The following is a 16,026-nucleotide window of genomic DNA, read 5'->3' as shown; positions in this document are numbered from 1 at the left end:
TCTGACTTCATTCATTTTAACATTAGAAAAAAGCTGCAGCTGCCACCAGATCAGGAATATTAAAATGAACAGATTAAAATAGAATTCATATGTGTTTTATATTTCACTAACTGTAGCAGTGAGCAATAAAAGCATAAACAACAAAATAAAGGAATATTATGTTGTTGGATGACAATTGTGGTGTGCAAAACCATGGACACTATCAACATTTCCTCCTTCCAGGGCTTGTTGGTGTACAGGTATGATTCTCACTCAGGGTGCAAGAGTTCCCAGTTTCAAATCCTGGACGAGCCCCTCGTATGACATTTTGAATGAATTTGCTTTAACTCTTTATGAATGTCTTCTTCTATGACAGATACAGTTTTCCAGCCCATTAATGTTGTTCACCCCTCTCCCCTCGTTTATCGTTGTTCTTTATTGCTCAATCATTTCTGACAAGGATTAATTTTCAAGTCCCAACTGCCCCCCAAAAAATGCCAATGAAATACACCAACCTTACAATTTTCAAATGTAATGAAGTAACATCAAGTAACATGATGTTCTATCTGTCATCAACTTAAGTGGTCCGTGTCATAACGTTTTTTTATCTGTTCTGATGACGTTTGGAAATGTCTGTTTATAGTTTATCACTTGTTAGGATCCCCATTAGCTGTCACTGAGGCAGCAGCTACTCTTCCTGGGGTCCAAATGAAAATGCACATCTGCAGTCAAACAGGTTCAGGTAGATGCAGAGTCCTACATTAAAACAAACCACTTTACCATCAACCTCAGCTGCAGTATACACATTACACTTCCATCACCAGATTCTCTGTATATACATGTATGTCAGAGTGGTTCTGTGGCTTAGCTGGTCAAAGTGTCTGTCTAGTATACAAGAGCTCCTGGGTTCAAGTCCCAGCAGTGCATTGCTTTAGAATGTGACACACTGTTGATATAACAAGCTGGCAGCTGAACCTTTTCTTGCCTGGACAAGCACTGAGCGAGGTGCCGTATTCCACCCTGAACAGTAAATGTTTCAGCTGTGTGCTGTACCTATGATACTTACATTGAGGTAACTCATCTGTACATGTGAGCCATGAAAGCCAGCACGTACTTTGGCCTGTGAGCTGTGAAGCATCGGACACAAAAACACACAAAGACAACATGATGCCCTGAGAGACGATACCTGAGCAGGAGAACTAGTCACTGCATGTACAGCTGCTTCTTATCTGGAGTTTTTTTCTGTCATCTATAATAAAGTAGAAAAGAGACACAGCTCCACAGTAACAGAGGTGTGCTGCTGTAACGCTGAGTGCTGGATTCATGTTCAGTTTATGGTTTTAGGCTGTAACAGGAACTGATTTTTACATTGATGCTCAGTTATCTCCATCTAGTGGACAGATGGTAGAAGTTGATTCCTGAAAAGAGGAAGTGACTTTTCCTCAGATCAAACTGTTGAAGGAGAACGAGCAGCTTCTTCTCTTCACATGTTTCCTCACTGACTCAAATAGATGCAGAATGTCATTTATCACTTTCTCCAGTAATGTGTACAGTTGTCACTGTGCTGCTCCTGACTCAGTGATGCTGTTGAATGCTTATAGGGCCGCCGTTCTTAAAGTGTGGGCTCTATAATAAGCTATAATTATCCTAAATGTTGCTCTTTTTGTGTCTCACAGAGATCCTGCCTGTTTGGGAGAGCGTTACATTAAAGATTTAAAGGTCCCTGTTTCAATCCTGGGTTTCAACAGCTGTTGTGGGTCCTTCAAATGAGCTATCCCCCAAATGAGCTATTTCAGCACAGCACACAGTAGAAATGACTTCTCATTATTGCTTCTATGACCTGGATGTGGAACTAAAGGTGTGTCCCTATCACCGGCCTTGATAATGATAACTGAGCACCAGTGAGTGCTCTCCTCCTCTTAGATGAGTCCTAACAACAGCACTCAGCTGTGTCTCTCCCCAAATGGGAAACTTGGTCCATAAGAGGAAGTAAACGTTGTTGGCAGGATTCAAACCTGCGCGGGGAAACCCCAATGGATTTCTAGTCCATCGCATTCACCACTCGGCGACAACAACCACAGGTAGGAAAGCTCCCGTGACTCAACATTTTCCAGCCTAGATAGTTTCCTCCTCAAAGGACAGGGCACCTTCTTGTTGTGATCGATGCCCACATTCTCCACAAGACTTCAGCTCTTTGGAGATACAGCAACAAGTGAACTAAACACAGCAGGTCTCTGGGTGGGCTTTGGAGGCTTTTGGTAAACAGAAGCAGGACTGTTGTTGTGTACGGAGCTTTGACTGTTACCAAACTGTTACCTTAACAGGTGAAGGTTCATTCTGATGGAATGAACTGTTTCTACACAAGCTGCATGAATGTGACACAGAGCTCATGTTTAAAGTTTTTTTCTTCAGTACTCTTATTGTGTATGGAGCTCTGACTGTTGACATAAGTGCAGGTGACCTAAATTCAGCAGCATCATCAATGTCCTCATCTCATCCAAAAGGCTTCATCAGACAGATCGGTGTTGCAGGAGCTCAGAAGCTATCTGGTTAGCTAATGCTGCCAGACCATGCAGCTCAGTGGTAGAACATGCACTTCCAATGTATCAGTGTTTCCTATCTACAACATCTTACATTATGAATGAGGCACTGCTGGGATTTGAACCCAGGATCTCCTGTTTAACAAGACAGCTGCTTTGACCAGCTAAGCCACAGCACCACTCTGATGTACATGTATATGCAGAGGATCAGATTGATCATACACTACAACATCTCACATCCACAGCACTCTACTCAACTGTTCTTAAACAACATTTAATAGACATGATTAGCAGAGTCCTCCTTGGAAACTTAAGTTTGTTCCATCTAACTCAGCTGTACTCAGTCAGCCTGTACAGATGATTCAGTAACAGCTGAGTTATCTTTAGTCCAACAACTGCTGTCCATTTCTACCACAGGGAGCCACAGGCTTTAGAGTTTTCAGTCCTAACCCTTGATTGTCAAGCAATCATATTCCCATTTTATGCAGATTTTTCATCCACAACACACACACAACAATCTTGAATTGTTTAATTAAATCTAAAACTGTTATGAATGACAGATTTAGAGTGCTAACGATTACACCATGGACCGACCAATTTTTTACTGTATTTGTATTTTTACTTTTATCATTTAATATGTTTTGCCGCGTTTCAACTCGTTAACGCTTTAAGCTACAGAAAGAACAAGAGCAGTCGCACCACACAAGCATTTCAAAATAAAAGCCAATTTATATTAGTTTATTTGTATCTTTAGCTCAGATGTAGCAAAGCGCAACAATGCTGTCAATAAGGAATGTTCCTATTTGGGTTACTTGAAACATTTGGTGCAGTAGGCAGCATGTCAGTCTCATAATCTGAAGGTCATGAGTTCGAGCCATATACGGGGCACAGCTTTAGTTAATAATGAGAATTTAGTGTTTGGGACTAGAACCTCAGTTCCTTTAACATGCTTCGATGATATATTAGACTTCTATGGACCAATTCACCGCTCTGCATAGACAAGTATAAAGAATGACACAACAGGTGTCATCTCACTATTTTCCAGTTTAAATGCACAACAGCAGCATCCAGCTTCTCTGTCAGAGAGTTGTGAAGTTCTGTCTCTGCATCAACACCATGAACCACAAAATTATCATTGCAATCTCTGGACAAGAGAAACTGATCCACTGACCTCCTTGACCTCCTTAATTTTGTAACCTCTGCCATGAATCCATAAAAAAAAAACCAACGACTTGCTGTGATTAGTTCACTTGTTGCTGTATCTCCAAAGAGCTAAAGTCTTGTGGAGAATGTGGGCATTGATCCCACTACCGCTCACATGCTAAGCGAGCGCTCTACCATTTGAGCTAATTCCCCTTCCATGCTAGCATGCAAGCTAAGCTTTGAGAAAAGGCCGCTTTAACAACATCCACAGGTTTCAAAGCTATTTCGAGAGATTTCAAAATAATTCAATTGCCACTCATGTGCATGAATTCACATGCACACACACACACAACTTCATGTTGAGGAGTTTGGTCTCTGGTTATCTACTTCTTTTTTACAGCCTGTTGTCGAGGAAAGACTACATCAACATGCAGTGGTTGTAATCAGCTTAAAAACAAAGTACGTCCCTGGGTGGGCTCGAACCACCATCCTTTCGGTTAACAGCCGAACGCGCTGACCGATTGCGCCACAGAGACACATCTACTTCTCCATGTTCCAGTCTGCAGTTCCAGCTAGAATTATCCTAAATGTTGATTGAGCCAACTACTGTCTGCTGTTCTGGAACCGGATACTCAGAGTTCAAATCCTGGACAAGCCCAGCTGTTGCCTTGCAGTCGTCAGGGGAGCTAACTCTTATTATATGGAGCTGTGTGAGGTTGGCTGGTTGTGTTATTTCTGTGTTCAGAAATCACCTGAGTACAAGCTCGCTGTTCATTTGTAAAAAAGTTTCCTTTTAAACATCCAGTGCTTGCATTTTAAAGCATTAATCTCAAAGTCAGGTCACCCTTCTAGAAAGGAACACTTCAAAATACAACAGTTTTGGGGGGGTTTATGTTTTTACTTTGTAAAGTCAAGTCTCCTTTTTAACAGTGCAGCAAACAGCCAGCAAACCAATAAACAGCTAATACAGTCTGATGAAACTGTAATTGTAGCTGTGCAGAGAGATGTCAATGAAGAATGGGGAATCAAAAAGAGAAAAGATTGTCATGTTTAACATGGATGTGTGTTAATCATCATGTGTTGATTCAAACAGCCTCTGAAAAAAGGGAGAGTGGCTAAAATAGGATTTATTCCAGAGCTTTGCACTTCTGTGCTGCTTGTATGTTCTTCCTGTAAAAAAAAAAAAAAAAAAAAAAAGGAGGAAATTGAACATTTCCAAAATGCCGGTCCTTGATATGAGAACACAGTGTTCATCATGTACCGGCCTGCCCGGTGTGTGGCTGGTTCAGCCCGTGTTGTGCGGGGTGCTCCTGACAGGTCTGGGCTCGTTTGGTTGTTCAGGCCTCGTTGGCGCAGTAGGCAGCGTATCAGTCTCATAATCTGAAGGTCGTGAGTTGGAGCCTCAAACGGGACAGAGCTTTAGTCAATCATCATATTGACATATTGTCCTGCTTACTCACTCAAACAAATTACTGACAACACACATATGTATGTGTGAAAGACATACTGCTGACACAAACAAAAACATTTTTTATTTGTGCTGCTGCAGTTTTATCGATGTTAGACATTTTAATTTCTGGTGATGTGGTCACTCGGCCCCCCATGTTTTTTTCAAAAGGTAGCTTATATGTCAGACAAATTTGCAGCACGCTTGCTGTGCATTTGCAGTGTGTTACATTTTCTTTCCCTTCACCTTTTCGATGCATTTTGCAGTGTGGTGTTGGTTTTTCACTGCATGTTGCAGTGCATTTGCAGTGAACTTTTGCACTGCTTTTGCCATGTCAGACGATCTGTGATGTCAGATGATCTATGATGTCAGAAGGTCTGTGATGTCAGATGATTAAAAAGACATTTTATACTGAATTGAACCCTTAATTCTTCATTCTGATTCATTTGACTTTGTCTGTTGTTTCTGCATCGTTGTTCAGTCAGACCAACAGCAGGCTGCCATCCACAGTTCATCACTTTTATTTTCTCAACATGTCTCAACATGTCTCTGTGGTGCAATCGGTCAGCGTGTTTGGCTGTTATCTGAAAGGATGGTGGTTCAAGCCCACCCAGGGATGTTCTTTGTTTCAACCCTGATGTGGACAGGATCTCTGCCTGTCTTGTGGAAGACTGGAATTTAAATTCCTGAATGTTAGAAACTCAGTGCTGCAATATAAAACACAGCTGCTCTACATGAACAGTGATACAACAGTGGTCACCTTCTGTCTGTAAACTCATCACTCTGCTGGATGAGGCCGATGAAAATAAAGACCTCCTTCGAGCCGGAGTTGAACCAGCGACCTAAGGATTTCAGCTGTAAGCCTCTACAGTCCTCCGCTCTACCGACTGAGCTATCGAAGGGTGACATTACTGCTCTAGTTTGTCTTCTTTCACTAATATTTACAGATTTGACAACATTACTTCACAAATCCAGCCACGTCTGAGTTTCCACAACTAGTTTCATTATAAATTCTGATGGCCACCAAAACAAAAATCACAGATTCAAATTAAATCAGATTTATTCATACACAGATACACAAATACACAGAACAGTCTGTCTTTTCTGGACATGTTTGGTGTGTAGCACAACACAACTACACAGCTCAGCTATTTGTTGACTGACACAAACAACAGCAAGCCATATCTGAGGCTCTAACTCAGATATGCTACAGTTATTCCTTTCTGCATAAATCCTTCTCTTTGGGGTTGTCCTGCTCAGAAATTCAGTAAAAATTATGATGATTTGCAATTTTAAATAGATTTCTTCAGATCAGCTACAACAACACAACCCTGATCCCTAATCACTGCAGTTAACAGTCCTCTCATCATATGCTAACGGTCCTCATGAATTTAAGAGGATCGTTGTCTGTTCCTGATGGACTAAATGTGTTCTTCATTACAAACCATTATCAAGACCATTGAAACCGCCCGAACAAAGTAAACAGGCAGCTGTGGGAGTGGTTTCATTCAGGTATAAGATAAATTCAGGTAAAAGCCTGAAAGGGAGTCCATTGGACACGACTGGGAAGTTAATGCAAAGACTCTTGAGGAGAAGATCCTAAGTGAGGTAAAAATGAAAGCTTAATGTGACTTAATCAATTCAATTGGTCTCTTTTTCCACTTTCAGTCTTAATTGACAAAAACAACATTAAGTCTTGGAGCCATGTTTTCTTCAGATCTAACTCGGATCACTCCAATCAGAGACACTCATGAAGTCTTTGTGCATAAATAAAACGAGGAATGCAATTCCTTCTTTTCTTCAATCACCAGGACAACAAGTTTCATCATTTTATCAATTGGGGGCAAAGAAAGTAGTCTGAAAGTCACAAATGTTACCTTAACTTGAGCACTGACTTGACTGTTGAATTCAGTAAGTGTTACTTGTTGGGGCAGTGCTGACTGACAAAGACAACAACTTCTTCTTAGAATGCAACAATGATCATTTCAAATAAAAAGACGGAAGACTTCCTTTTGTACAACTGCTTCTCTTTGGGGTTGTCCTGGATGGAATTTGGACAAAAATTAATACATTTCTTCAGATCAGCTGAATTAGTGCATTTTCACCAACGTTTCCCCAACTGAAGCGCAGACTTCTGTTCTGAGAGCAGTAAGTGCTATTTGTTGGGGTAATGTTGGTGATTTCAGAGGTCAATCACAAGTCAGCAAGTTTTATCAATGATATGGAGGGTGGGGGGTTAAGAAAGTAGTTAGAAAGTCAGAAATGTTACCTTAAAGGGCATATTGCAGGTTAAGGACCACATTGAATCAATGTTTAAAAAAATAATATAGGAAATGTTTTGATAAAGTGTCTCATACTGGTAATATCCGTATATTTGCTGCACACAAACAGGACTGATGGTCTTTTGTCCCTCAGCTGGAAAGTGAAGGAGCTAAAATGTCCACAGCAGAAGTCCTGTGGGGTTTTGTCACCGACAGACTCGCCGCCGCCTCCCAGGAGATCTTAGCGGCCGTGGACAGAATGGTAGCCGGATATGAGGAGGAGGCTTCGGGCTTCAGGCAGGAGATCGACCGGCAGAGGAGCCAGCTGGAGCTGCTGCAGCCCCGAGTCCTGATCCACAAAACGGGTCGGTTGTTTTTATGAGTGAGAAAGGCTGAGGACTGTATTTGGCAGATGTAGAATGAAGCAGCTGGAGGAATAACTGTGTTCATATTGTAGCTAATAAAGAGGATTCATTATTGAATCGTTTCCTCCAGATGTTCAGCAGCTGATGGTGACAAAAGAGGTTCCTCCTGAGTTCACCTCCAGTCCGGATCTGGAGGATTCAGAGAGTCCAGTCCTTAAACAGGAACAGGAGGAGGACCAGGTACCAGGACTGGAGGAGACCAGGAACCCTGTGAGGCCGTTTCAGGTGAAGAGTGAGGATGAAGAGATGAATGAACCGGCCAGGAGCTGTGATCCACAGAGTCCTCTTCAACCAGATCCAGATCCAGAGGAAGAGGTCTCAGACTCCTCTGATACTGAAATCAGTGAAGATGATTATCATGAAACCAGAGTGGCCCAGTCAGATGTGAAAATACATGAAGGTGATGCAAATGTTAGAAAATGTGACAGTAATGAAAAACCCATCAGCTGCTCTGAGTGTGGGGAAATGTTTAAAAAAAAGTGGGATCTGAAGATTCACATGAAGACCCACACAGGGGAGAAACAGCATATGCAAGTTCACTCAGTAGAGAGACTGTTTGGCTGCTCATTTTATTACAAAAGGTTTAAGCGACAAGCTTATCTTAAATCACACATGGTAGTACATACAAGAGAGAAACCCTTCCGCTGTGATGTTTGTGGGAAAAGATTTTCATTAAAGAAAATCCTGAACAAACACATGAAGGTCCACACAAAAGAGAGACCCTTCAGCTGTGATGTTTGTGGGAAAAGATTTAAACTAAAGGCAGCCCTTAACAGACACATGACGGTCCATACAGAAGAGAGACCCTTCAGCTGTGATGTTTGTGGGAAAAGATTTAAACTAAAGAGAATGCTTAAACCACATATGGCAGTCCACACAGATGAGAGACCCTTCAGCTGTGATGTTTGTGGGAAAAGATTTAAACTAAAGGATACCCTTAACAAACACATGGTAGTCCATACAGAAGTGAAACCCTTCAGCTGTGATGTTTGTGGGAAAAGATTTAAACTAAAGGATACCCTTAACAAACACATGGCAGTCCATACAGAAGTGAAACCCTTCAGCTGTGATGTTTGTGGGAAAAGCTTTAAACTAAAGAGAAACATTAAACCACACATCGCAGTCCATACAGAAGAGAGACCCTTCGGTTGTGATGTTTGTGGGAAAAAATTTAAACTAAAGAATGAAGTTAAACGACACATGAAGATCCACACAGAAGTGTAACACTTCAGCTGTGATGTTTGTGGGAAAAGATTTAAACCAGAGAAAAGCCTTAAAGTATACCTGGAGGTCAATACAGAAGAGAAACCGTTTGGTTGTGACGACTATAAAGAGAAAGACCGAAGCAGCTGACTGCAGGATCTCTACTGGTTGACCAAAAGTAAACTAACATATTTGGTCTTTTTTTTTTACTTTTGCTTTGCTGTTTTTTGTCCTCATTCATTTGTGTTTGGGTCAGTGACATGTATACCAGAAAAAGGGGTTTTGTAAAAAATTTAAATAAGAGGCACAAAAAAGGTTGATATTTGCTCTACTAACTCTCATCTTTATAGAAACATGTTGTTTTTAGATTTTTCATTGGTATCAGAAATTATGTGACAATTTGTTGTATTATGCCTAAAATCATCACATGGCGTAACATGAAAATAATTGAAACTGAAAATGGATGAAACCTGTAAGTTACTCACTTTATCAAAGTCTTTTATAAAAACTAAACTGTGATCCATTATAGTTTTGTGAAAATGAATTAAATTTGAGCATAATTTTCTAAATCATCGCTCAAAGTGAGACCTATGCCGTCAGTCTTTCAACATATTTTCTACTTATTGTGACATACTTTGCTATAAAGTTCTAAAAATATTTGTCACTCTGTGATACTGTTTTCTATGTATTCCATGAATGTTTTCAGATTTTAGATTTTACTCCCTGTTCCAAAAATCTATTTAATATATGGTCCCCGGGTAGGGGACGTATCAGATATTAAACTGATAAGAACAGATACTACACTTGATCTTAGCCAAAAGGCCGAGAAGCGATACCGCTCAGCTGTCGGAGGTAACGGAGTGTTTCTCCGCACCGACCCGCTCAGTGAGGGGTCAGAGTCGGCTTCAGTAACAACATCACTCCGAGAGAGAGACACAAACAGAAGACATGAAGAAACGAAGGAGGGATCAGAAAACAACCACAGACATGTTATTTTCACAAAGTTACGTTGTAGAGCAAAGAAAATGTCTCTTCTTGGTCAGCTATAAAAGTTCACATATTTGTCCACGCGGAGCAGTGAAATGGTCCATAGACGGTCCAAAGATATCATTGAAACATGTTAACCAGAGAGTGTTAAAAGAACTGAGCTTGTAGACCCAACCACCAACTCCTCATTATTAACTAAAGAAGTGCCCCGTGTGAGGCTCGAACTCACGACCTTCAGATTATGAGACTGACGCTCTGCCTACTGCGCCAACGAGGCCTGGAAGCGAGGGGCCAACAAAAGGACCCCAGGGCCATTGGGCACAAACCGGACAACACAAACAGAGCACAGTGGCACAGAGCCACCAGCAAGGGTCCTGCCTCACAGCGGCGAGGCCGGCTCCCCCCGACCGCACACGCCCGGACGGGGCGAGCCACAGCACGGTGTTTCCAGTATTTTGATGTTGGTTAAAAAGGTACTTTGCATTTTAAACATAACAGTGGAATAGCTGAAAAAGGGAATACTTTACTTCTAAAATATAATACTCCTGTTAGCCAGCAGCACCTTCACAAATAGTTCCGGAAATTTCTAATCAAGACGGGGAAACTTACATCAGCCATGTTGTTTCTCCAACATTTACAACAAGGCACTGCTGGGATTTGAACCTGTTTACTAGACCAGCACCAGGAAACTAGATCCCCAGAGCAGGTCAGCTCCAGAACTTTCCTGTTGCTGGATGTATCCTGTGATGTGTGTTGGCAGACTCACTCCACAGGCTCCTGTGATGCAATCGGTCAGCGTGCAGGACATATAAGACAGTAACCTGAAGAGTGATGCCTCAGCTGGAGCAGCTGGCTGACCTTCTGTCAGTCTGTGGATTACTCCTGGAATAAACTTCGCACCAGAGTGCAGCAAAAAAAAAAAGGTTCGAATGAGGTCAAAGACTCCTCCCACTTTTTCTCATGACCTCCACCATAGAGTGCACTCTGTTAATGAAGCTCAAAAGACAATCATGGTCATATCAGATACGTTTGAGTTCTGTGTCGACAGAAGAAAGAACCAAACTGGGCCAGGAGCCAAGCAGGCATCCTGAAATTTCTCTCTTTTGTGCAGTCAGGATGTCCGAGCAATCTCAGACTGTCCATGTTTTACCAGCAGCTCTACAAGTGAGTCTGCCTTTTTCTTTGTCCTCAGTAAAATAATCTTGTTTTTTGATGTGGCAAGCTGGAATTTTCTATAAAGTATTCCACGTAGGAGTTCAAACGAACTTTGAGTCTCTCCCTGAACTCTGAGTTGACTTACTCTGAGTATCTGGTTCCAGAACAGCTGATCTTAGTTGGTTCAATCAACTCTGATTACGTTCAGCTTGAGTTGCACACGTGCACAACCTCTATCAAGGCCATCATCTATGGAGTCCTGTCACCACGACAACCGAGAAAAAAAAAGATCCAGTTATTTCAACCCAGTGGAGTCGGAGGTCTTAATGCAGGCCCATGGAGAGGATGAGCAAATGTTTCGCCGAAAATGTAACACCGCTGAAATCCTTTCACTGTTTCACTGAAGTCCACAGCAGTCTGCTCAGTTTTTTAGTATTGTGACATCATCAGGTGATGGATCAAAGGCAGCACCTCTTCAGACTCACACTTCACTGCAAACCTTTGAGGAAGTGGGACACAATTCTGAGGAGCACAAAAGTTCACTGAGAGACAGACTCAGAGTTTCTGAGTTTCTGAGTTTCTCTGCAGTTTGTCTCTGAAACCACGTCTGTGTCGGTGAACACTTGTATGTTTCAGGAGGGGGAGGGGGGTTTGGCCATGTCACAAGTTTTTCACAGATTTGAGTTTCAATGGAGGAACCAGACACCTGAAACACCTCCTGTGTGGAGAAACTGTCGGGGTTTGGATGAAAGATACACTGTTTGGTTCTGAGCTGATCATTAATAATCAATGAATGATCAATAATCTTCTCAGCTGCTCTGAATGGTGACAGTGGGGCAGCCTTTGTGTTTACATCTGAATCACATGTGATTTTGGAAATTCTTCAAAGCAGCTTCAAAGGAGGAGTTTCATTCTGTGAGTACTGTGACATCATCAGGTGATGTATCAAAGGCAGCAGCTCTTCAGACTCACACATCACTTCAAACCTTTGAGGAAGGTCATCCTGCATTCAAACCCCAGCAGAGCTTCACTCTCAGTGGAGTTCCTGCTCATCACTGAAACAAACCATCACTTCCTATATTACAGCTTTTACCTGCAGTATCTGGATAAGAGGAACAGTAATTTAGTGGTTGGTGCTGTGTTTAGCAGAAGGAAATTTGGTGACTGACAGGTTTTCACGGAAGACAAACTTTGGTAAGAGTCATAACAGCGTGTGACATGTTCTCTCCTCTTTTCCTTTAGACTCCATACAGGCTGTTAACGATGACTTTTTTTGTGTGTTTTTTGTTCTAAATGTGTGTTCAGCATCAGTGCTATGGAGCTGTGTGAGGTTTGCTGTCTGGTTGTTAGTTGCAGCATCTTGGCAACAGCGATGGTAATTTTGTGGAATCCTCACTGACAGATCAAATGGGAAACGACTGTACGAGCCAATGAAGCTGAACAGAGAGGCGATCCCTGATCATCACCTCACATAAGAAGCATGTCACATGTTTTTCCAACACGTTCTCACTCTCTATTGTAGAGGAAGGAAACACAAATGGGAAACAAAACACTCAGTCACACTCATGGAGCCTAAATCAAATGAACATCAGATTGAGACAGGAAACCTCAAAGGTTTGGAGGAGAGAAGAGTATGTGACCATGACTGTCCTGTGAGCTTCATTCACAATATGACATGTCCTCTACCACTGAGCTACATCCTCTTTGGACCTTTACTGAACCACAGAGGCTCTGAGCTGCTGCAGCAGGTCAAAGGAGAAACTGTTTCATTCTCTGCTGTTACTTGCAGTCACTATCTCACTAAATCAGAAGACAGAGGTTCCACCAAGACTTGAACTCGGATCACTGGATTCAAAGTCCAGAGTGCTAACCATTACACCATGGAATCACAGGACTGTTAGCTGATCTTTATCAAAGGTGCTGGCTCGAGGTTCCAGTGTCGAGGGATGTCAGTGATGGAGCCAAACTGTCTCCACTTCTTATATGGTGAATGTGTGCTTCTGTGTTATTTTTCTTTTGCAAGAAAATGTAAAATAAAATAAAACTTAAAAGTGAGCTGAAAGAAAAGGACCTGTTCTGTTCAGTGTTACTGATGACTTTTTGTGTGTGTGGGGGTGTTTTGTTTTGAATTTAGAACGGCGGCCCTATAAGCATCCAACAGCATCACTACTGCACCAACGAGGGCTGGAACCCAGAGAAAGTAAAAGAGGGAGATGGAGGAGAGCTGTCAGTGTTTCAGTATAAACATACATTATACAGCCCTGACCACTGTTGTATCCAGGCAGAGCTGACTGCTGCTTTTCATGGAGAGCAGCTGAGTTTTACATTCCAGAAAGCACCGAGTTTCTAACATTTGAATGTTGGTAAAGATTTATGTTCACAGAAATCACAGAGTCTCTTGAATGGTTCTTTAATATGAATGATGGGAACCAAGTCACAGCCCCCCCCACCATTTTACTATTCGTGCCTCTGTGCCAGCAAATAAAATTTTGTGAAGGATAACAAAAGAAAGACACAAAAGGTGAACTTTCTACATAAATGCTTCTCTTTGGGGTTGTCCTGCTCAGAAATTCAGTAAAAAAAAAAAGATGATTTGCTATTTTAAATAGATTTCTTGAGATCAGCTACAACAACACAACCCTAATCTCTAATCACTACAGTTAACAGTCCTCTCATCATATGCTAACGGTCCTCATGAATTTAAGAGGATCGTTGTCTGATCATTCTGTTCTTCAAACTGTTACCAAGCCCACAGAAACTTCCCGCTGAAGGAGGACAACACATTTATTCAACAAACTGGAAAAAAGTCCAGAGTCACAATTAATTATCCAACGTGTTTGTTGACTTGATTCACTTGGATTCAGTAAATGCTGCTTGTTGGGGCAGCGTTAACTGACAAAGACAATAAAGAAGTAAATAATCAATGTCTTCTAACTCAGATCACATCAGTCAGAGACACTGTTGATTCCTTTCTGCATGAGCGTTTCTCTTTGGGGTTGTCCTGTTTGCAATTTGGACAGAATGTTTTATTTATTTATATTTATTTTTTGAAATCAGCCAAAGTCATGAATTTTTCATAAACATTTCCCGAACATGATTCATGATGATTCATGATTCACGCTGCTGTGTCCTGGTATGAAGCACAGTGGTTCTGTCAATGTGTCCTTTCTTTCTTCTTACCTTATGTTACCTTCATACCTGTTAAATTCAGGAATAGCTACTTTTTGTTTTTTTACTTTTTTATTTATTTCCACCGTTATCTACAGTCATGCTAATTCTCAACTGTACATATATTCTTACTGGCTTCTTTTGTAAATATATTCATACATTTTATTTTTTACTTCATCTTTTATCTTTCTTATTTTATAATTATATTTTGTACCACAGAGTTGTCTTTAAAGTTTGTTATACGTTGTGTATGATGGCAATAAAAACATTCTAATTCTAATTCTAATTCTTTGAGGTTGCTCTGGTGGAAATTTGACCCGTTTTTAATGATTTCTTGAGATCAGCTAAATCTATGAATTTGTCATCAACATTTCTGCAACTGAAGAACAGACTTGTGTTTTCAGAGCAGTAAGTGCTATTTGTTGGGGCAGAGTTTGTGATTTCAAATGTTTTTCATTCCGTCCAAGGATTAACCAGGACAGAGAGTTTATTTCACAATTTGGTGGAAAAAAAGTTTTGGTTGGAATAAAAACAGCAACAAAGATGGCCATTTTGAAAAGATTTGTTCAGATCAGCTGCAGCAACATTAATCACCAGAGTTAGCTGTCCTCTCACCATATGCTAACGGTCCTCATGAATTTAAGAGGATCGTTGTCTGTTCCTGATGGACTAAATGTGTTCTTCATTACAAACCATTACCAAGACCATTGAAACCGCCCAAACTAAGTAGACAGGGAGCTGTGGGAGTGGTTTCATTCAGGTATAAGATAAATTCAGGTAAAAGCCTGAAAGGGAGTCCATTGGAACTGCAACACAACTGGGAAGTGGCTGCAAAGACTCTTTGGAGGAGATCATGTGAGGTAAAAATTTGAGCTCAATCTGACTTCTATTCTCTTTGCTCTCTGTTCCCCTTTCAGGGTTAATTCACAAAAACGACATTAATTCTTGGAGTCATGTTTTCTTCAGATCTAAGTCAGATCACTCCAATCAGAGGCATTGATGAAGTCTTTGTGCATAAGTGCTTCTCTTTGGGGTTGTCCTGGATGGAATTAAAAGTTTTGATAGATTTCTTTAAAACAGCTAAATTCGCGAATTTGTCATGAACATTTCCCGAACTGAAGCACAGACTTGTATTCTGAGAGCAGTAAGTGCTATTAGTTGGGGTAATGTTGGTGATTTCAAAAGCCAATCACAAGCAGATGAGGTTCTATCAATTTTTGGGTGGTGGGGGTTAAGAAAGTAATCTAAAAGTCACAAATGTTACCTTAACTTGAGCACTGACTTGGCTGTTGAATTCAGTAAGTGCTACTTGTTGGGGCAGTGCTGACTGACAAAGACAACAACTTCTTCTTAGAATGCAATACTGATCATTTCAATTAGAAAGACTGATGACGTCCTTTTGTACAAGTGCTTCTCTTTGGGGTTGTCCTGGATGGAATTAAAACCAGTTTTGATAAATGTCTTACCACCACAGTTAGCTGCCGTCTCACCATATGCTAAAGGACCTCATGAATTTAAGAGGATTGTTGTCTGTTCCTGATATGAACCATTGAAACCGTCTCAACAACGTAGACAGGTGGGAGTGGTTTCATTCAGACACAACAGGGAAGTGGCTGCAAGACTCTTTGGGGGAGATCATGTGTGAGCTATTTAACCCGGATCACTCCAATCAGAGACACTGATGAAGTCTTTGTGCATAAGTGCTTCTCTTTGGGGTT

The 16,026-nt window shown here is 41.2% G+C and overlaps 3 non-coding genes and 1 pseudogene across 3 annotated transcripts; all 4 read right to left on the bottom strand.

Annotated features, from left to right (window-relative positions):
* Positions 1–4,124: 4,124 nt before the first annotated feature.
* On the bottom strand, positions 4,125–4,198 carry trnan-guu (transfer RNA asparagine (anticodon GUU)). The gene has a single exon. It is a non-coding gene; the product is annotated as a tRNA-Asn (tRNA).
* A 1,725-nt stretch (positions 4,199–5,923) lies between these two features.
* Positions 5,924–6,011, bottom strand: trnay-gua (transfer RNA tyrosine (anticodon GUA)). The gene is given in 2 exon segments: positions 5,924–5,959; positions 5,975–6,011. It is a non-coding gene; the product is annotated as a tRNA-Tyr (tRNA).
* A 3,696-nt stretch (positions 6,012–9,707) lies between these two features.
* Positions 9,708–9,832, bottom strand: LOC115058181 (uncharacterized; annotated as a pseudogene).
* Positions 9,833–12,956: 3,124 nt separating this feature from the next.
* trnaq-uug (transfer RNA glutamine (anticodon UUG)) lies at positions 12,957–13,028 on the bottom strand. The gene has a single exon. It is a non-coding gene; the product is annotated as a tRNA-Gln (tRNA).
* Between the last annotated feature and the right edge of the window lie 2,998 nt (positions 13,029–16,026).

The sequence above is a fragment of the Echeneis naucrates genome, chromosome 2 (genome assembly GCF_900963305.1).
Source record: "Echeneis naucrates chromosome 2, fEcheNa1.1, whole genome shotgun sequence".
Lineage (NCBI taxonomy): Eukaryota > Metazoa > Chordata > Actinopteri > Carangiformes > Echeneidae > Echeneis > Echeneis naucrates.
This window is presented reverse-complemented; position numbering and strand designations above follow the sequence as displayed.